Here is a 22474-nt window from a genome sequence, read left to right as displayed (position 1 = left end):
AGTGAAGATGGAGGTTGAGCCGCCCGTGCTCATGTTTGATGCGGCCAACAACGTGCGTACGTTTAAGGTGAAGTTGTCCACACTGTGGAAATTGCAGGGGGACTACACGTTTGGCAGTATTACTTGGCGTAGTGACCGGAAGGCGGTAAGGATTCCGGTTGCGGCTCGGATCACGGTTCGGGATTTCTATGCAGATGTTGCGTAATTGGAAGCTACAGGACAGAACATACAACTACGGAAAATGAAGTAATTAATTTGTATGAATAAGAAAAACACACGAAGATATCTTTTTGTGTAAACAAATTTTCCAGTGTAAAATCCTTGGATGTAAGAAATGTAATGGTGTGTTTGGATCCTTTGCTGCCCGAGCTAAGCTTTGTACGTATTCTCTTCTGAATTAAGGAGCCACAGTGTCCCAACTAAAAAAAGGAGCCCATGGCCCTCAATGTCCCAACTAGCAAGATCATCGTTACATGGACGGACTGTCATCGATCCTTGCCAGGTACTCCCTCCGTCCGGAAATACTTGTCATCAAAATGAATGAAAATGGATGTATGTAGAACTAAAATACATCTAGATACATCCATTTCAATGACAAGTATTTCTGGACGGAGGGAGTATATATCTATCTAGCTATTGTATCGATGATCGGTACGAGCTACTTGCGGCGGGAGAAACAAACGATCAACATACAGCTATTTGCTCGTCAATGACGTGGATCGACGTACAGTACAGGACGTGTACTTGGTCGTCAGTGACGTGGATCGACGTACAAGATACTAAGTACGTAGATCGAGGCAAGCCGCCAAATATTCTTGCAGTGCTACGTGTCGAGTGGCCGAAGCCATGATACTATGTACGCCGGTGTCGAGCGGCTGCAGCCATGATACTATGTACGCCGTGTTCCTAATTAAGTAGGCTGTCACGTACGTACTCTGTGGACGATCAGCTCGCTAATTCAGTAGCCTGGCTGCCGCTACTGCTCTGCTCCTGCATGGTGTTATGGAGAGTACACGGAGGATCTCCCAAGGTAACTAATAATGCACGCGCGTCTCATCAGGAGTGTACTAGTACTCCCTCCGTAAACTAATATAAGAGCGTTTAGATCACTACTTTAGTGATCTAAACGCTTTTATATTAGTTTACGGAGGGAGTACAACGTAAAAGGCATGATTAGCTAGCTGATTAACCCTCTGGTGCGTCCAACCCCGACGTAACATGTCTCCGGGCGCCGAGCGTGCTCCTCCTTGGTCTTGGGTGTTCTCCGGCCGGGCACACTCTGGGGTGGTGCCGGGCGGCGATGCTTGGTCGCTACTCGGTGTGGGCGCTGGCCGCGCTTGGTGCCGGGCAGTCCTGTTTTTGCCGTCTTCCTATTACCTATCAGCCTGCTACGGTGGCTCAATTTCGTGGCGGCTGGCTGCTCCTTGGCCTCCAGACGGCAACCTTGGAAGGCGGCTCGCTTACCACGTGGGGGACGACCGTGGGTGGTTGGGAGTCCTCCTCTTGTCTTGCCGTCAGCGTTTTGGGTACCGAACGGAATTTCGTGATCTCGCGCGGTTACCGCATTCACCGTTCCCCCTTGAGAAACACTCGTACCGAGCAAAATATCTCGAACAATTTGAAATTTTGAATTCAAACGCTCACTGTATAGTTAAATAGAGCCATCTCTTTTTTTTAAAAGAGTACAGGCAGTGGCCTAGTGGCAAAGCCATACTTTCCTTACCAGCTAGTCGCGTGTTCGATTCCGCCCTCATGCATTTTTATATTTTTTACGAAGCAAAAGTTCAAAAATGCTGCATCACAAAGGGCTCGAACTCGCGGCGTAGGGGAAGCTGCCGTCCGCTAGCCACTATGCCAAGGCATTATTACTGAAACTTTAGAGTAACATACGTATCTATATCGATGTCAAAAATATTTGAATTCAAATTTTGATTTTAAATTTCATCCGAAATTTTTTCGGAATTTCGCGGTTACCCCGGTGACCCTCGAGAAAAAAGGTCTGCTTGGGATCCAAAACCTTGCTTGCCGTTGGCGGTGTCGGACCCTGTTTCATCGTGTCGGCGTGCTCCTTTTACTTTGCAGTTGCGGTGATGGATGCGGCATCCTCCCATACGGGAGTGTTGTGGCTGGGGATGTGGTTGTTTCTTGGGGATTCGCAACAACATCGCTCAGTGTTGTCGAGCTTCAAATCGGCTTCCTTGGGTGTTTCGTCTTCGTTGGTGTTCTTCTGTTCGTGGTGGAGTGCCCCTTCATGTGTCTCTGGCTCTCTGCTAAGGAATGCCCTGTGACTATGCTGATGGCACACAGGTGTTGTGGCGTCATCTCAGCCTCGCGTGACCTTAAGAATGTGCCCCACGACATAGGTGGTGTCGCTATGTTGTGCAGTCTCTTATGCGCGTCGCCTTTTGATTGTGTCGACGGTGATGCATCATAATGGTTTGATCCGCTAGGCGATGCCCTTTGACTTCGCCGGTGGCACCGTGGAGTCGTCTCGGCATCCCTGACATTTCAAATGCACCCCACTACATTGACGTTGTAGTGTCATTGCTTTGGTCTCGACTCGCAAAGGTTGTTTGATTACACCGGCGATACTTGTGTAGTGTGGTGTCATGTTGTGTTTTCCCTCTGTTTCTCCAATGTTTATGTGTTATCGTGTGTGTTGTTTTAGCTTTATTTCTTCTCCAACTGCCCCTTTGCATTTCCAAGTTCACTTGAACCTATATTGCAAAAGGCTGCAAAGCCTTATAGGCAACTAGATAAAATTATAAGGTGGAAAATCCACCCTCCCACCCCACCCCACACCCCTCCATCCCCGCCGGTTGGATTTCTTTTAAATAAATATTCCTTTTTTGTCATCATATGACAAGTCTGGGTTCTATCTCATCCCACCATATAATTTGGGGAGCGGATTTGGGGCACACAAGTGCGGGGGCATCCAGTCCCCCACACATGTTTTTTTTGGCTTTTGATTCTCAAAACTTTATACCTTTTGAACGAACAATCTAAATCATGAACGAACAATCTAAATTAAGTTTCAACTCTTGAAACTTAGTATCAGCGACTGACAAAATCATGATTTTTGTGTGTACAAACGACAAAAATGTCTTCCAAATTTATCTATGAACTGAGAGAGAGAGAGAGAGAGAGAGAGAGAGAGAGAGAGAGAGAGAGAGAGAGAATTGCAAGTTTTGATAAAAAGCCATAAGTTTCACTGACTAAAACTTGAAACTTACTATGCCATCATGCGGGATTCAACTACTTCGCGAATCACAAGGCAATCGAGTGGGCGGGCTAGGATTGGCAAGTGTGTGCCCTCACACCTCCATGCCCCCGCGAATTTCCATATCATTTGGACAAGTATGCAACACGCTAGTAGCCATCTTAGCCTCCCCTACCCCTGTCGTCAAGGTCTCCATCTCCATCCTCCCTTCCCTCCGTCGCCACCAACGGACGCCATTGGGCTAAGCCCGGTGGCCGACGGTGGTGGCGGGGGTCCTCCACCGTGTCGCGCATTGGAGGGGTGGGGCGGGACCACCTAGTGCGGGGTGGCACGGTCGACATCTATGCCATGGCGGCGCGGCAGCTAGCTCCAGATAGCATCTTTGGGTGGCGCCGTGTGTTGTTTGGTGGTGGGCTGGTGGCGGCGGCGTGGAGGTCCTGGTTGAGTAGATCGGGCTGGTTGCATGAGGGTGTGTCCTCCAGCCATGGCCTGACCGATGTGGCCTGCTCGCTGCACTGTGGCGGATTCTGGGGCAGCGGATCTAGATGTGGCAAGCTTGTCAGCGCGACGGCGGATCAGGCGCGACTGAACTTGAAGCGGAGCGCGATGGATTCGGGACCTAGTGCCCGGATCTGACGGTCCCGGCAGCGGTTACCGTAGTATGGGCGACGACAGCGGCTGGCGCGACGGAGGGTGCTCCTTGTAGCGCCCGGAATTGGGGTGGCGGCGGACTCCATGGTCATGTGCGTGACTCGGTGACTGGATATCGAGGTGGTGACGGCCTTTCAGAGGTTGGCGGTTGTTTATTTTTGAAGGCGTAGCCTAGGAGTTGTTTATTTTTTGTTTCTGATATTGTCTTGTTGTAAGATAGGGTTAGTTGCTATCTGGTAAAGTTACTATAGCGAGGCATATGCAGTGTCAGGTTTTCTTTTTTGCTTTATTTTTGGATCGATGTTGTTCGGTTGCCAGATTTTGCATTATTAATAATATATGATTGTATGCATCATCCTGATGCAGAGGCAAGGCATAATCCTCCTTTTTCAAAAAATTAAAATAAGCCATCTTCCCCTCCACTATACCTTGGGTCACAAACATAGAGAGTTTCCAAATTCGGATATTTTTAAAATATGAATGAGATCGTTTAGCTTACCTAGGGACTATTTTTAGCTGCACTGCATTATATTAACCATTGTTTATTTTTTTTCGTTCAGCCCAGACTCTCACCTTGGATTCGTTGTTAGTCGTGCCTTGATGCCAGAGCGCTTGATTGTTTAAGTTGTCCAAAAAGAAGACTTTGCTACCACCATTTTCTTATGGTCAACGGCGGGGCGAGGGGCATCACCATATGCAGATCTCGTAGCTTTGGGTTCCCATTGGCTCACCAACCAAATTTGAAACAGTACTTTGTGGCTCGTTCCACTTGCTTCCACTTGCATTGTTGAGCGCCCGCATTTCCCCGCTGCAAGTCCTGCCCTGCAGGTTAGTGCTCTCCACTTATTATCGCAGATCTATGTTTACTACTGCCAGATCTCGCCTGTTCATCTCCGTCTCCATCCCCATCTTCATATCGGAGTAGCACTGTAATAGCTCGAACTGGTTTCTCATAAACTATTCCTCTTTATACTATTTTTTCGATATGCTTTGTGCAAGGCTCGATTGGTTACTGGCCGAGAGCCAAGAAAGAGCCGAGCAGTTAAATCTTATTTGTATAAACATGCAGCTAGTTCTTTTACTTTTACAGCCGGGGGAAGCAATAACATGGCGGATGGGCCAACCCGTATGCCATTCCATTTATTGGAGAGTATGACAGATAATTTCTCTGAAGACCGGGTACGTGGCAGGGGTGCTTACGGAAAAGTTTACCTGGTATGATTAATCTTTCACAATTTCATATATGATTAATTAGGAATGGTGAAAAAAGCATCATTAATTGCACTCTTTACTTCACTGCTGTGGTGGGATTTAGCGCACGCCCAAGATCGATGACACCATTTTCTCATATTTGATTTACTACACTGCCACTGTTAATTCACGAGCTACAATATGTCGTTTTCTATCAATCTTTTTGAGGAACAACTTGCGTACTATGTTCTGCCTTATAATTGTCAACTATATCCCTACAAACAGTCAACTAAATCGTATATGTCCACCAGGGGAAGCGGGAAGATGGACAAAAAGTTGCTGTGAAGATTCTTCACAACATGTCAGGACATGATGATGTGCAATTTGATAAGGAATTTTACAATCTTGTAAATCTGCAACACCAGAACATCGTGCAGTTAGTTGGTTATTGCCATGAAACCCGACGAGAATACTTGCCGTTCAACGAGACTAATGTTCTTGCTGATGTGACAAAGAGGGCGCTTTGCTTTGAGTTTATGGAAAATGGAAGCCTTAGCGACTGTCTTTTTGGTAAATCTATGATGATGCTTCACATGTATACACGTAGCATGTTAACTCTCATTTTCTGTATATATGTTTCAGGAATTCTAATATTGTCATTATCTATTTAGACGAATTTAATGGACATGGTTGGCGCAATCGCTACACTATAATTAAGGGTATTTGCAATGGTTTGAAGTACCTTCATGAGGAACTGAGGCCTCCCATTTTTCATTTGGATCTAAAACCGGCAAACATATTGCTGGATAAGAAGATGATCCCGAAAATTGCAGATTTCGGGCTGTCCAGATTCTTTGAGGAAGAAAAATCCTATAGTACTAATAGTCCTATAGGAACACTGTAAGCTTATTCTTGATGTGAACTGTCTAATTTCTCAAAGTACAGAATTTCTCTTTGCATCAATCATTAACAGTACGTGTTGTGTCGTTCTTGCAGTGGGTACTTACCACCGGAGTTTATAAATCATAGAATAATCTCAAATAAACTGGATATATTCAGCCTGGGTGTTGTGGTTATAAAGATAATTGCCGGTCCTACAGGCCACAGCAGAAGTGCTGAGATGACTTCCGGGCAATTCGTTGAGATGGTAAGAATCGTACTTACTGAGATCGGATGTACATTGTCATTCTGCTATTTTGTTTTCTTTTACCGACCATTCTTTGTGTTATCATTATCCAGGTACATGGGAATTGGATGAATAGGCTACAATCAGCGGCATCAGGTGTTTTGTTGGAGTCGTATTCTGAACAAGTAAATAGATGCATCGTAATTGCTTTGAGCTGTGTGGAGGATGATCGACAGAAAAGGCCAACTATAGGGGACATCGTTAATATGCTAACTGATACAGAGACACCAGAAAACTATCATGGGGCATTAATTGACCAGGTACGATCAACAATACCACAATCTTTTTTTCTAGTATGATTGTAAGCGAAACATTATGCCAATGACTATTACTTTTTGTAAGTGTTAGAATAAATTCGAGGCATACCGTTGATCATCCGAGGACCAAGCAATCACATGAGCACGACACCGAGATTTGTTAACGAGGTTCACCGATATGGCTACATCCCCGGGGCTTGACTACGGGCGCTCCTCCCCATGACACCGTCACAATACCGCACCCTGGCCACCCGGGCGCCGGTACACGCCGCCGGCTCCCCCTTGCGCGCCTGTGCTATTATGTTGGCATAGGTTACATCGTGTGTCTAGCCCCGCTATATATGAGAGGCCTAGGATACAAGTGTCCTACTAGGACACGACTCCATATCCTATCTAAACACAATACAACTACAAGTCCAACTGTAACCTACCTCGTACACTATATTCGACACAACTCCAACAAACTCTACCTTGGCGAATATACTCCACCACCCTGGAATTGTCCATGCGTCAAACTTCCATGTACATTGGACTTGAGCTTATCCCATGAGTACCGCTGCTACTCCAAAGACTCCATGTGACTCCACCTGCAACTTGTAGTCCCTTCTTTTCTTGACCACGGTCAACACTCGAGCAAAATTAAGTTTCTTGTTACTCTATGTACTCCCAACTTCCAGAGCATCTGTCCAACGCCATCACACACTGATCACTGACCTGCGTGAAAGTGAACAACTCACATATTGGGTGTCACACATAAGAATTACCTGAACTCAGCATCACCGCTCCTTTCTTGACCGCCTGTCTGAAACTTGAAAGAATTTCACCGTTGTTTGTAGTCATCCCGAGTCAAATTCGCAGTTGTCTCACCACATGTATGACCACCAGAGCCCTGGCCCGTCTCCATGTCCCGTGCGCACCGCACGCCTCGCCGCTATTACCGCGTCAAGCTTCCGCTGTCCCGGTCGAGTCTCAAGGGTCGCGAAACCACACCACTCAACCCCCACTGCAGAGTACCACCGATCATCACCGACCGATGACGAGTTTCACACTTCCATCAGACCACTGGGCTCCAGTCCGAACTGCATGTCACTCGCTTTTCCCGCCGCTGAATAGGCTTCGACTCTATGTGCACTTACGCCGTAGCCCCTCAATCCAGCTCCACCTTCAACATGACTCCATGGTAGATGATCAGTCCACCCTTGCGCCCCGTCGACATTCAAGCTCCGTCTGCACTGTCTTGAATCAACCCCGCGCCATAGTCTTGTCGAAGACACACAAGCCCTCAGGCCTGCGCCACGTGTTTCCACGCCCCAGAAGTCGGTCACCATCAGCTTCACGCTCCTATGTCGTCGCCGATCTCACCACCGTCTTCTGTTCCAACCGACTTGCGTCGATCCCGTCAGACTGCCTAGTCCGACCCAGCCGAACTCGTTTGACTGTATGACACAATCGAGGCTCCCAAACCGTCTTCCGCGAATTTTCATCCATCACATCACAATTCCATCTTAGCTGACATGACTTTCCGCAACGCCTTCAAGCATCCCTGTTGTGCCAACAAATCTCTCACCCTTGTCTGCCATAACCCAAAGTTTTCAGTTCCATCGAAGTTCTCCACCTCAAACCTGGTACCCCTTGGCGCCATAGTTCTTTGTACAGCTGACTCTGTGAAAAAATAACCAAGCTTCCCGCGCGATGCCCAAGTACTGGCGTACGCATACAGAACCAGATTGATCCATGTACTACTAGTCTTTGCTTCACGTGGTGGCTCGGCTCCCTTGCACAAAACTCCAATGCTAGCTTTGCTTTGCCTTGTCCTTGCCTTCCAATGGATGCGTATAATCAATGGATTTTTTTCCTTTCCGATTTGGACCTGGCTGCCTCTCTTTCCGAGTCGTACGGGAGGACTCGGTCTTTTTTTTTTGTCAAAACAAATCACGTGTTAGCTTCTGGCTTCCTTCAGTCTGTCACGCTCCAACGCTTCAACGCGTAGCACCAGCTAGCCCACCTGGACCAAACCGTGTCGTGCGTGCGCTTGGGCGCACCGACCGTCCTCCTGGCTGCAACCCTGCACTTGGGCTTCAGATGCGCTCCACCGAGCTGGGCCGATGCCCTGCGCGATTGCCTCACGAGTAGACCACGCGATGCACACCTTCCTAGCCTGTTCCGAGCCGCTCCTGCTGCAACTGTGCCACGACTCGCCCAGATTGAACCGATCTGGTAAGCGCCGCCGCCTGCCGGACGCATCTCGCCAGAAAACAAATCTTGCTACACGCAACGATGTACGCCTGATCGCTTCTTTCCAATCTCTGTTGAGAACCACACCGCAGCCGGCTACATCTCAAACTCGATTACTTCCTCTAGATCAACAATCCACAGCCTCCGAACAACCTAGCTCATGATACCACTTGTTAGAATAAATCCGAGGCATACCGTTGATCATCCGAGGACCAAGCAATCACATGAGCACGACACCGAGATTTGTTAACGAGGTTCACCGATATGGCTACATCCCCGGGGCTTGACTACGGGCGTTCCTCCCCGTGACACCGTCACAATACCGCACCCTGGCCACCCGGGCGCTGGCACACGCCGCCGGCTCCCCCTTGCGCGCCTGTGCTATTATGTTGGCATAGGTTACATCGTATGTCTAGCCCCGCTATATATGAGAGGCCTAGGATACAAGTGTCCTATTAGGACACGACTCCATATCCTATCTAAACACAATACAATTACAAGTCCAACTGTAACCTACCTCGTACACTATATTCGACATAACTCCAACAGTAAGTTTGATGGTGGCATAGACGGGTGGGATGATGCACCTGGCTCGGTCAACCCTTGCGTCAAAGTCATTGCATTGTAGTTAACCTTGTGGCTTTTTTCTTGCATGCAGATGAGCACTTGCGTGGTCAAAGACACTGAGCTGATAGATGTCCATCCCCTCCAGCTCCACTTCTCTTTCCGACCAAACAAGTTTATCTCCTGCCAATTTCATGTAACTAACAACATGGACGATGAACATGTGACCGTTAGGTGTGCCCCAAAACACGAGGAGGCAAACCGTTACTATAACGGTTTGCACAACCTCCGCGGTGTTGTGCCACCAAGGTCCACACACACCTTCGTTGTCACGATGAAACAAGTATGGCTTCCGCCGGCCAACATGGACGTGCTTGACATAGTCGTACAGACTGTCGGAGCTAAAGTGCAGTTTTTTTTATGGGTGAGCTAAAATGCAGTTTTTTTTTGCGGTAGCTAAAATGCAGTTGATTATGTTTTATAGTGGTTCCTCGATATATAGTTATTTGTTTGATAGTGCTTCCTCGAATTTTGTGCATGCTAGAATAGATAACAGCCCTGGATTTCGTGAGGTGACCCTAAAGGCCGCCTGTGCAACAACGTGTGAGACGACATCTGAGGTATCAAATTTCACCTTCTGTTTTCTCTGATACTAGCTAGGATATTCTCTGATACTGTCCTTCTGTATATTTCACCTTCTGTTTTCGGCCTGGTACCGCGCATGTTTACTGCAGGTCTTCATGATGGTGATTTTGGTATGCTAGTGTCAATGGATGTGCACCCTACAGAGCCTTGGTGAGTTCAAGCTTCTAGCGGTATTCTTTGTTTGTTTGGTGTGGGTACAAAACAGCCTTAGCCTTGCATTTCAGATCAAAGCAACCAACAAAAGATCCATACAAGAAGTACAAACGTAAAAGAAGACTGCTGGGACATAGGGGCGGTCTCCGACGGCGACCCGCAAAACGCTCGCAGACGTCCGGACCACGGAAGCCATCAAACGCAGACTTATATCAGTCCATAGGACGGTCCAGACGCACTTTCTCCGTAAACCAGAGACCAACGTGGGGGATCTTCCTGGCGTCCGGACAGCACCCAAGCCCACATCTGATAACCCTGGCCCGCCCAAACCCTCTCCTCCCGTGTCCGCGTGCGTTACCGCCTGGTGCTAGCTGCCCGCATTCATGCCGCTGTAGAGCGCGCCGCTCCACATTGAAGCCAACTCTTAGCGGACGCGACCCCTCGCTGTCCCCGCCATTGAAGCAACATGACGGCCGAGGGCGACGCCCACGACGTGTCCCTTGTGCCCACACCTGTTCACTGTCAGCGACGCGTTATTGGGCGAGATAGGACGAATATCTACCACGCCCATCGATACCCCGCCCGTCTGTATGTCGCTACTAAGTAGGCACGCCGGCCAAGAAACCCACTCCGAAGCCACGCATTGAGACACCCGGACGCCTGGCCTCACTGGAATCCTCTATTTAAAGGCAGCCACACTTGGCCAACTCAACACCACAACAATTGCACAGCATCCGCAATGACTGCAAGCGGCAACGCTCTATGGGAGAGCCTTTCCACGGAGACGAAGCATGAGCTGGCCACCCTTGCCGCCTCTTGGTAGAGCTGCCATGTCAGGTGGATCAACGCTGGCTTATCGCCTAGCTCACCCAAGGTCACCGTCGACGAGGACAAGTACATCACAATGGAGATAGGCTTCGACGACACAGCTCTGGCGCCCGTCTCTGTGCACGCCGGCTTCACCATGGAGTAGGCGCATGCGCACTACAAACTCCCCATGGCAGTGGTGCATCATGTGGTGGCGCCTATGTCAGCTTTCCAGCCGGGCCTGGAGCAGCACCGGCTGGCAGAGGGCCAGATCAACAGTGAGCCCGCGAGCAAGGAGGCCGTGGAGGCCATGGCCGCAGTGAACCCAACTTTGTCGCCAAGCAGTATGCGCTCTACAACGTCCTCCACGTTCAAGCCACCGCTCACCAGAAAGTGGTTGTCGCGGATGAGAACAACGCCAGTTGCACCTCCTACACCCTAGCAATGAACTATCGGGCGGCGGCAAGGCCCTGTGTCCCATGTGAGCTAGTTCGTCTCCCGTGTTCTATCCTTCCTCGCCGAAGACCACAACTTCACTTCATCGATCTTATCGCTAGTGATCATGGAGAAGGCGGATGGAGGAGGACAAGGGCTTGGACGCCGGACGCCGCCGTCGATATTTTTAGGGTTGGGTCGGCACGGATTTTTTGTTCTAAATGTTCGAAATCTACAGAAAATCCACCGTGTTAGCATGAATGTCGTCCGATTTGTATGAAAAACGCCCGTGTTCGCTCGAATTTCGTCTAGTTGGTTCATAAAGTGTTTGAAAGGCATGCGAGCAATGTTGGATGGCGGCCTCCTGCAACCATGTCCGTGGACTGGTCCCCCTGTCTGTAGACGAATGCATGGGGGAATTTGCGGGTCGCCACTGGAAATGCCCTAACCAAGCAATCCACACACAAAAATGAAACCGAGTAGATAGAGGCGGCCCGTCCTAGTTCGCTGGCACCAGACGACGCACCGCCACTTGAATCCACAGAAACCATCGAGCAAGGGCTTCTCACTCCCGAAGTCGCACAAGAAATAGAATCGGATAAGATCAGTCACATGTCACAGCTGTTCATGAACAATCACAATCTTATTTCGGCTGGTCCGAAGGGACTAAGCCATGGCCGCAAAGGAGAACAAGAGGAGGCGTCTCCTCCTACCAGTGAGAGACTCGATAATTACCACAAGGTCACACAAATCTGTCAGAGAGCAATTGCACCCTAATGCCTCATGAAGGCAACCCCAAAGGAATTGAGCTATCATGCAAAAGAAGAAAATATAAGTAAAATCCTCGCCAACCCCGCAAAGAGGGTAAAGACCATCTTCAGGGCCATTCCTCTTCAACACTTCAGAGAACCTGGCGGGAAGCAGCCATGGGTGAGCTGCCACAGGAAGATCTGAATCTCGAGTGGGACGTGCATGGCCCAAAGCTCGGCAACCGAACTGGGCCTGGCCCAGCCACTTGGGAGTGTCAAATGGACCTAGAGCTAAACACTTCCAATGGCGAGTGCCCACAGGACACCGAGTTCAGCGAGCCCGGGGAAACCCAACCCCCACCCGTCACGACCAGAGTCTACCACTCAGTTGCCTCCTTAGCCCTAAATGGCCGGTGAAACGAGAGATTCTAGTGGCATTATGACAGACCGTGACAAATCTAGCATCAGGCTCAATACAAATGGCAAATAGGGAGGGGGCCCCTCCAGAATGAGGTGCTTAATACTTTGCATCAACCGCTAGAATATGGACCACTCCTTTTGAGAGCTCTCAAGAATAGGGTGGTCATGAAGGTATTTTGCTTTGATGAGATCAAGCCAAAGCCCCCCTCACCCGAAGGATCCTCTAGACCCATTTTAGGAGTAGGTCCACATTGCTGGCCCGTGAGGCAATAATCCCTACCCCACCTTGGTCTATGGAGTGGCAAACCACTACTAGGGAAAACTCTAGTAGTAGCGCAGGGTTTTTGCCTAGTAGTAGCGCGGGCACCCACACTGCTGCTAGGGTGCCACAACTAACTTTTAGTAGTAGCGTGGGTTTGACACGCGCTACTGCTAATTTAGTTAGCATTAGCGTGGGTCTTGACCAACACTATTGCTAATACTGGAAGCGTGTCTCCCTACCCCGCGCTACTACTATTAGTTCATATTTTGTTTCTTTTCTTTTCTACTGTATTTATACACCATTATACAAGTTTTGATATAGCAATTAAGAGATTATTATATCATTATGAATCATCCTACTAATCTTTCTCATCATCATCATCATCATCATCATCATCATCGTTGTCGTAATAACAAGTCTTTCTCATCATCATCACAGTCATATAACAACTCATCATTCTAGCGCATTCTATCACATAACTCATCATCATCATCGCCATAATAGTTTTAACCAACACTAGCTAATTGTTCTTAGCACATTATGAATACTAGCTACTCTCTCTAAGGTAAAATAACATAAAACAGGATAGCCCCCCTCCCCCCAATCTCCATTATGGAGAATACAGATCAACCTGTCAAAGATTTGTGGGCTGCGCACCCAAGTTGCCTCCAAGTAGTTTCCTATGATCATTTAAAACTTTTCGTCATCCTTTGATTGTGAGGTCTTCATCTGTTTGAGAAATTGAGTATGGATTGCGGTGAACCGTAGGCAGACTTGGTTGTAAGCTAATAATATCCAAGTCACGTTTCGTATACATCAGATGATGCACACAATCCTTCAGGAGTTTCTGTTGAAGAACATAACAATAACATAGTTAGTAATGTACTTTAGCTCAAGAAGGATTTATGCAAAAGATGCACTAGTGACATAATAGTAAAAAAATCTTACCATGTTACTTCCATGAATGTTACCATAGTTCAACACACGTGCACTAGTGGCACGCGTTGACCATAATGTTACAAAATTTCACAATTGTTCTTGAAAGTCTCAACATCATTAATAAATGAGGCAAGATGACCTTTCTCCTCGCAAATGAGTTAAAGGCATGAGTGTAGAAGGTATTGTCTACTACCTTTCGTGCATTTCTTAAAGAATGGAAATAAGCTGTCAAATATTTTTAATTAAACAATATAAATTACTTACCAAATTTATTTGACAAACTCACATACAGGTAGCACTGAAAGCATATCCACATTCACCCAAATGCCGATATTATCTTTTACAAATAAGACCTGCTTTTGGAAAAGCTAAGTCAAAAATCTGTGAAACCTCTGCTCGGCGCTTGCGAGGAACCGGCATGTCGGGTAAGTCGGAGGAGAGAATCCCACCGTCGCTGTTCCAAGTTGTGCGGCGAGCTTCATGCTGCTACTTCTTCAAAATAAAGTTGGGATCCAAGTAAACTAAAGGGTGGGAAAACCTTACTTTCCGGCTTGACTTTCTGGCTTGCCTGACGAACTTTTTGTCTTGTCAGAGGTTCAGAGTCAGAGGAAAGGATAGTTACCTCTTCAACATTTGCTTGACTTCCTTCTGCGTCATCTTGAGAGTTTTCAGAATCAATAAGGTGTATAAAGAAAGAGCCAAGGGAGTCAAGTTCTACCCCCGACTTGTCGTCATTCAAAGCAAAAAGCTCTGTGGTGTTTGTTTTCTTCTTGGAAGGCTTTTTGGGAGCCGTATTCCTTGTCCTGCTCTTCTTGGCCGACTTATCCTGAAGCTTTTTGCTCCAGAAGGGGGAGTCAGCCTACAAAATTCAAGTGATAATGAGAAGGCAGATTGATAGATAAAGAGTTAGTAAAAAGGGCTTGAAAAATGCTTACAACGGGCGGCTTGTTGAGGGTGCAGAAGGGGTTCAACCCCGATTTGCTGCAAGTTTCTAGACTCTCATTGAGCAGAGTCTTAGTCATATCATTGATTTGTTGGTCATCCAGGCGGATTGGAGAGTAACCGAGTGGATCTTTGACATCGCCGGTATACTCGCACATTAAGCCGGACCGGCGGCTTAAGGGCAAGATTCTCCATGCGACCCAGCAACGAACCAGATCAACTTCAGTTAAGCCATTGGCCATCAGCGCTTTTATCTTTGAAAATATGGGCATATATTTGGCCCGTTCTTCTGTGCTGATTCGCTCTGGGAGAGGATGTCTGTTGCTAAGCCGGTTTTCACGATAACCCGGCAAAGGATTCTCACCTTCTAGAGAGGTATCTTTATAGTAAAACCAAGTCTGGTTCCAGTCCTTGAGATGACTGGGGAGTGTGGCGGTAGGAAAAGTGGCTTCTTTGCGCCTCTGAATTGAAATGTCCCTAGTTCTAGGCTGGGCCCATCTGTAAACTCAGTCTGGCGGTTCAGGTTGTAAAAATCCCTGAACAATTCGACAGTGGGCTCCTGTTGAAAGTACACTTCACAAAACACTTGGAAGTTGCAGATGTTTGAAACAAAATTGGAACTGATATCTTGAGGATGGAGGTTGAAGAAATGCAACACATCACGGAAGAATTTTGAGCCGGGTGGGGTATAACCCCGGAGCATATGGTCAGCAAAAATAATGACTCCGCCTTCTTTGGGGTCAGGAGTGGTTTCAGTGCCTGGGACCCTCCAATGGATGACGTTCTTTGCAGCTGAGATGCCCACTTGAACGTGCTCCTTCAGTGTTTGCTCGGTAACCCGGGAAGCGACCCAGTTGCATGAGGTGACATATTTGGTCATTTTGTTGATGAAGCCTAAAAAAGAAAGATATTGCCGGTTTAAGATTATGTTGTTAAGCCGTCCAGTGATCAAAAAGTAAGTACGTTATGCAAGGCCATTTCGTAAGGCAGAAGAATAAGTACTATGAAGATTAACATGGTTAAACCGGAAGACAGTGCCGGGTTATATAGATGGAGAGTATATATTGGCGGCTTAACAAGGGGAGTAATGCTATATGGTGGGTTACGACAATCATATAAACAGCCTATACATTTTTAGTGCAACAGTTCCTATAAGCCGCCTATAAGTTTACATATCTATAAGTGAATTTTTTCGAAGTGATGGACAAACAAGTTCCGCAGATTGGTTCTATGGTTTTGGATCTACAGCACTTTAGAAAATAAAATAAATTCTAAACCTAAGGTGGCGGCAGCAGAAGAACTCGTACTCTCAGATGAGATTTTTGTATAGAGGGAGGTTCTTCTGTGATTGAAAGGGGGTGCTAAACTACTACCGCACAACTTTGGTACTATATTCAGATCAAACTATGCGACCAAGAAAGGAAAATGAGGAACGGTGAAGAACACCGATGAACGGTGAAAACCCTAATGCAGATCTGATACGGGGAAAAGTGAATACTTGCTGATGTTGAGGAACACCGGAGGTGTGCTGCAGTGCTCTGGTCCGATCAGGTCGATGCGGCGGCCGGAGTTGAGGACGCTGGACGGAGACGGCGGTGGCGGAGCTTGGGTTGACTGAGGTGTCACGAGGAACAAGATGAAGACGAGGGGGCGGAGTAAAAGTGAAAAGAAGGACCCCCCGTCCCTATTTATAAGGAAGTGGATATATGGCATGTGCGGGAATCGAGGAGGCTGAAAATGATTATGTGGCTATGTGAATGCCTCGATTTTCAGGAGGTCCATTAAATATAAAGATCTGTTGAGAGGTCATGGGCTTCATGCGAAGTTAATGCGAGATGATGTCATGGCGGGTTAACACAACTTTGAGATGTGAAGCCATGGCGGGTTACAATGAATTGGTAAAGAATTGATGATGGAAGATTCTGCTAAATCAAAATACTGAAGATTGATGTGAACAAGTTCAAATCAACCTGGGGCCTAATGTTGGGGATATAACTATTGGATATGACCCGCCCAGGAGGGGCCGGGTCACGCCGCTGGCAGCTTAAGATGAAGATGCCCGACAAGGCCCAAGAAGATATGAAGATGGCGGTTCATGAAGCAGGCTTATTGAAGGCCCAAGACCCAGAGGCGACTTAAGGCCCAAAGGAATGACTGCCATATGTTTAACTTGTATTGTAAGGCAAGCTTAGTAGAAACCGAGCCGGTCACGTTTTTGTGAGCCGGCCGGACTCTGTAAGGCGCCAGGCATCAAACTATATATAAAGGGGTGACCCGGCGGCATGTTAACTCAAGTAACAATCAATCGAGAACTAGGTGAAGCATATTCGCTCCCTGATAATCGAAACGTAACCAATACAACCTAAAGCAGGAGTAGGCTTTTACCTCGTTGAGAGGGGTCGAACCTGAGTAAACTCTCTGTGTCCTTTGTCCCTTTAACCCCTTCAAGCTAACCTAGTTGCGATGGCTCCACACCTAAGTCCTTCTGCTAGGGCATCTGCCGTGTTAAATCCACGACAGAGGGTGATTCCGGCCATTGCGCCCAGCGAACGCCATGTATGATGTAGACTTTCTGGAAACCCGTGGAAGCACAAGCTTTTCCTAACTATATAGCTAAATGCAGCAGCCAATAACCTCTACGCTCGACCTTGATCTTGGTCACGACTAACGAGAACTGTTGGGCGATTATAAGTTTTTTTTAGCTCCTTCGGTGCACAGTTTGATGTTCTTGCTCCTTGTCACAACTAGGGTTGCAAGAAAAGCTCAAGTCTCATGAGCCATTCGAGATGAACTTATTTTTGTCTGGATGTGAGATCGAATCTCAAAGAAATGAGTTGTGTATGAGCATTTTATGCAGTTTGATAGAAGGAAGTGTTGATCTTTAGCTAACACTAGCTCATTAGATGTTAGCTTGACAGCTTAAAATAGTATAATTTAGTATATAATTAATAGATACGTAGTAGATTCAAAACCATACAATCGGTTATGGTGCAGTTAAAAAAAGCATATGGAGTACATTTTACCTGTAAACTATGTAATCTGGCCTGAGTGAATACGGTTTTCTCTTACTACAAGATTGATGTGTATTTGTTTTGTCATGTATTTGTAAAAAAAAAAAGAGGTGCATCACGTGTTTTCCAGGTATTTTATCACTTTGTTCCCTGATAGCATTATGCTATATCGTGCACGTGCACAGGTTGTTGACTAGTTTTAATAATTATTTTCTATATATGCCTGCTGTGTTTCTTTGTGTCTCGCAGGATGTTGGCAGCCTATCGGGAACGGCTTGTCATTTGGAACTACAAGACCAAGGTATATACGTAGGATGGAGCCATATTCTTGTTGGGCTGCATTGATGGGCTGGGGCCTCACATAGTATATATTACACACTTATTTCCAATTGTATCCATATCTTTTGTGTGATGCAGACCAGAATGATGGAGCGTGAATTCAACCATGCTGTCGCCTTCAGAATGCGTAGCCTCGGCTACTGTTCATCGTGCATCACTTCCGGTAGCTTCATAGCACAGTCGACAGAGCAATTGTTCGTCGTGGGTGATACCAGCGGGTACATCCACGTGTATGAATGTATTAAAATGAGGAGAGTCAAGGAATTCAAAGCTCACAACCATGTGGTCACATCATTATCCATTCACCCGACTCAACCATTAGTGCTGTCGGCATCACGTGACGAACTGATCAAGCTCTGGGACTATGACAAGGGCTGGGTGTGCATTCGGACATTCACTGGGCATGATGCGAACCAAGTCAAGTTTAATCCTCATGATGCCAACACTTTTGCCAGTGCTTCAGATGACGGCACACTGAAGGTTTATTATGATTCCTTTTTTATACACATCCTCCTGCCTAACTACAAATAAATATCGTTTGTCCATCTGATACAATTTATTTATTTCTCGTTCACAGATCTGGAGAATTTTTTCTCCCACTCATTTCACCAGCCTCAACGCCGAAAAGGGACATTGGTCTGTTGATTACTATCCCGCGGGTGGTGCTCAGCAGCACTACATGGCTACAGGATCGGGATTTACTTGGAGAAGAACAGATGGGACGGCACGCGTATGACTTCGAGATCATCTTCTTAATTCAACCAAAAAAAAGATACTTGTAAGATATACTGCGTGTTTGCTTCCATGTCGCACATCTCAAATTAACGTCTCTCCTTCAGATCTGGGATTTGCGAACACAGACATGTATCCATGAAATCAAGGGGCTCCAATCACCCTGTATAGTTGGTGTGATCGATTGCCATCCAGATCGTCCAGTACTGTTGGTTATTGCATCAGAGGACCATGGTGTTTCTCTCTACGACTCCACAACCTACAGGTATAACGCTCCGGCAGCCGCTACTATACATTATGACTTCGTACTTCTCCCCTCGGGCATAGTTCTTATTTAATTTTCAGGGTTCTGTACTAGGAAACGCAAGTGATGGTTATAGTAAATAAATGTCCATGTTACATCTCCTTTGAACAGCAATCACATAGTAACACGTGAAAGTTTAAATTTGGGTCAGAATCCATCCGGGATAAAGCAGACAATCCAAAAGTAACACTCAAACTACAAGCTTGCTAACTTGAAAGAAAAAAAAAACTACAATCTTGCTTTTCAATTAAAGTCCTTGTATACAAACCAGAGGGCCAAGAGCATGGCTACACCATTCCCCTCCTCCTCCTCTACTTTTCTTTGTTTTTATTATGATGTAGAGTATATGAGGCTAAATTCTGTAAGAATTTTCGAAATTAATAGTAGGATTCATAACTTTGCAGGTGTGAGAGAACAGTTTATTTTGGTCTTGGCCGAATTTCATGTTTTGCATACATCAAGGGTACAAGAAGGTAACAGAAGAACTTCATACAACTCTTGTATTTTACCCCCACACATCTTCTTTTCATTAGTGGGAACAAAGCGGGATAATCCTACGGGAGAATATCATCGCCACAAGAGTAGATAACGTGCTAAGAAACTAAAGCCATGTCATCAACACGGAGAATCCTAGTACTCCCAGACATATTTGCCAGCATCCAAGCTCGATCAGCCCTTTGAGGAAAATCAATAAAGTACTAACATAGTCAACTACTGCTGGTTGCTTGCCCAGTTTAAGAAGGATGAAATGGGGTATGGAAGCACTACTCTTTCATTGTGACTAGCACGAAGCTCGTGGGCTGCACAGGGGCATACATATTCTAGTAGATCAACATCAATATTATCCTAGTCTATGTGCCTCATAGTTTGCTCTTTCTCAGGGTCCGGGACGCCATGTGTGGTTTGGGAATCCCCATGACCCTTCTTGTATCCCACTTCATGTGGATTTGGGTGATGAATAAATTGTTTTTCACCCCTAAAAAACATCAATATTATCCAACTTATACCTTAATTACATCCACCATATTCTACATTTTTGTAATATATTATTTAATTTCAGTATGGGTAGGAGATGGCAAGGAAATTTTTGATTTAGTTGATTGGTAACATGATTTGATGTGATTGAGTTTATGCATGACGTGGTTTTTGGAATGTATCGATTTGATTTAGATTATTCTAAGTTACTATATTTATGTTGATTTTTATTTTATGTGAGGAGAGGAGGCGACGGGGCCAACTCCCCTTTAATAATAGAGATTACCATCTTCTCAAATGAGATCGAGTAACTAAGGTGAATGGTCCCAAAATTTGGTAAGGGTTTGTAAATTAGGCCTCTTCCAATGCAAAAGTATTTAGAGAAGATACTAAGTGCATGAAATGGCCCAACAACTAAACTCCCCAATGCATAGGGTGCTTAGGTTCCTTCATTTAATTACTTATAGACTGTCAATTGTGTTTTCATTTATAGGTCATCCATAAACTGGAAACTTCATTAAACGTACATGCATGCATGTTCTTTGGTTACTGTCTTTTCAGAGAACTTGTTTAAGAAAAACTGATCTCCCACTGGATTTAATGTAAACTCTGTCTAGATACTGTAATCAATCCAGGGATTAACAAACATGGTATCACCTACTCCCGTAATTTTAAGTTTTGGGAAAAATGATAAGAAGTCCTTTTTATAAAAACTCATACAGTGAGGCAACTTCATCATCGTTTCCCCAAAGCCAGACTTGTATATGTGAGGCTCTTTCAGTGACGGTGGTGCCGCCGCCGCAACCTGTAGTGCCATCCTTGAAAGATTCCGCCGCTGTTGGCCATTGTTTGTCATCATCTCCACCGCAGCGCTCTTCCACCCTCGAAGTTGTCCGCCACTACCAAGCTATGCCCATGGCCGCTGCAATTTTCCAAAGAGGAGACAGCGGAATCTGCCCTTTGGCGATCACATTGTGAGCCCCGGCAACATCTTGTGGCAGCTGAGGCTCTTCCTTGAGGTTGACGGTCACCCGAATTAGTGCAGCATCAACGATCGGTTGTGATCTTGCATCGGATACACAACTTGGTCTAATACACCTATTTGAAGTTATTAAGTCTACAAAAGTATTCCATAAACGAGTTTTCTAGAACTGGTCTTCTAGAAGTCCTCTTTAAGCCTTTTTGCTAAAACTTGTTCCATATAGCAGTTATCCTAACAACCACTAAATTGTGGGATAGCAAAGTAGGACGGTTTTGTAACTGACCATGAGGAATTCTTCGCGATGTTATTTCACAGTTCAAAGTTCTGACCAGAGTATCATATGTATGTAGCTTCGCCGTTGGACATACGGGGGGGAGTTGCAATCGTGGAAATCGATGAATTTTCTAAGAACGCCATGTCTCCTGCAAGGTAATTGAGGAATGGAGAAATATCAAGGTTGAACGATGGAGCATGAATTGTGTGTTTGAGTTATGCCAATGCAAAATTGGTGCAGAGATTGGTCATTTTGTTGTTATTCAGTTATGTGATTACCGTGCATTGGAGTATGTTTTGATCTGTGAAACATGGCTTCCCTGAAAATTTAGATTTCTTCATGAGTTTCTCATTTTAAGTTTGTTATGAACTTTGCACATTTCTTCATGAGTTTCTGATTTTTAATTTGTTATGAACTTTGCACATTCCCATAGATCCTGTACCAAACGAGGACCCTCATCGCATCTGTAGCTGCTTTGGGCTGGCCCATTTAGGAGTGAGTAGGGTGAATGCAGAGCATTATTTAAAGTCGATGGCAGGGGTAGCGCTCCTCCAGGAGTGAACGGGCTTGGTGTAGGAATATTTGAGGAACAAAATTTTCTTTTAGTTTGTATCCTCACTAATCCCCCCGGCTGGTGTTTCTTGATTGATGGCAAACACTTGCCCTAGGTTGAAGCCAAAGTTGCTTGGGTCGGCATCGCTAAGCTAGCACAACTATTGTTGTGTGGCAATGCATGGACATTCAGTTAATATCTCTAAAAACTGAGGAGCCATTGCTCGCTCTACAACAGTGTCATAAAAACTTCCAAGAAAAACTGCAAGTACACACTGATCGATGACCAAGAGAAGAAATCGGGTACGAGAGATTTGGGCGGCATCGCTCTGTCCGACCCCCACCGACATTCCAATCACCAGATATTTTCAAGACACCTTTAACTGCTGAAATGCACATATGCAACCTGTTGGGGAACGTTGCAGAAAATAAAAAATTTCTATGCATCACCAAGATCAATCTATGGAGTCATCTAGCAACGAGAGAGACGAGTGCATCTACATACCCTTGTAGATCGCGAGCGGAAGCGTTCAAGAGCACGGGGTTGATGGAGTCGTACTCGTCGTGATCCAAATCACCGATGATCCTAGCGCCGAACGGATGGCACCTCCGCGTTCAACACACGTACGGTTGGGAGAGACATCTCCTC

At 46.2% G+C, this 22474-nt stretch overlaps 1 pseudogene; it reads left to right on the top strand.

The window, feature by feature from the left end:
- The first annotated feature begins 7 nt into the window (after positions 1–7).
- LOC119274167 lies at positions 8–21547 on the top strand (annotated as a pseudogene).
- The last annotated feature ends 927 nt before the right edge of the window (positions 21548–22474 follow it).

The sequence above is a fragment of the Triticum dicoccoides genome, chromosome 3B (assembly GCF_002162155.2).
Source record: "Triticum dicoccoides isolate Atlit2015 ecotype Zavitan chromosome 3B, WEW_v2.0, whole genome shotgun sequence".
NCBI classification, from domain to species: Eukaryota; Viridiplantae; Streptophyta; class Magnoliopsida; order Poales; family Poaceae; genus Triticum; species Triticum dicoccoides.
Note: the sequence above shows the minus strand (reverse complement) of the source record. Positions and strands in the feature narration are given on the sequence as shown.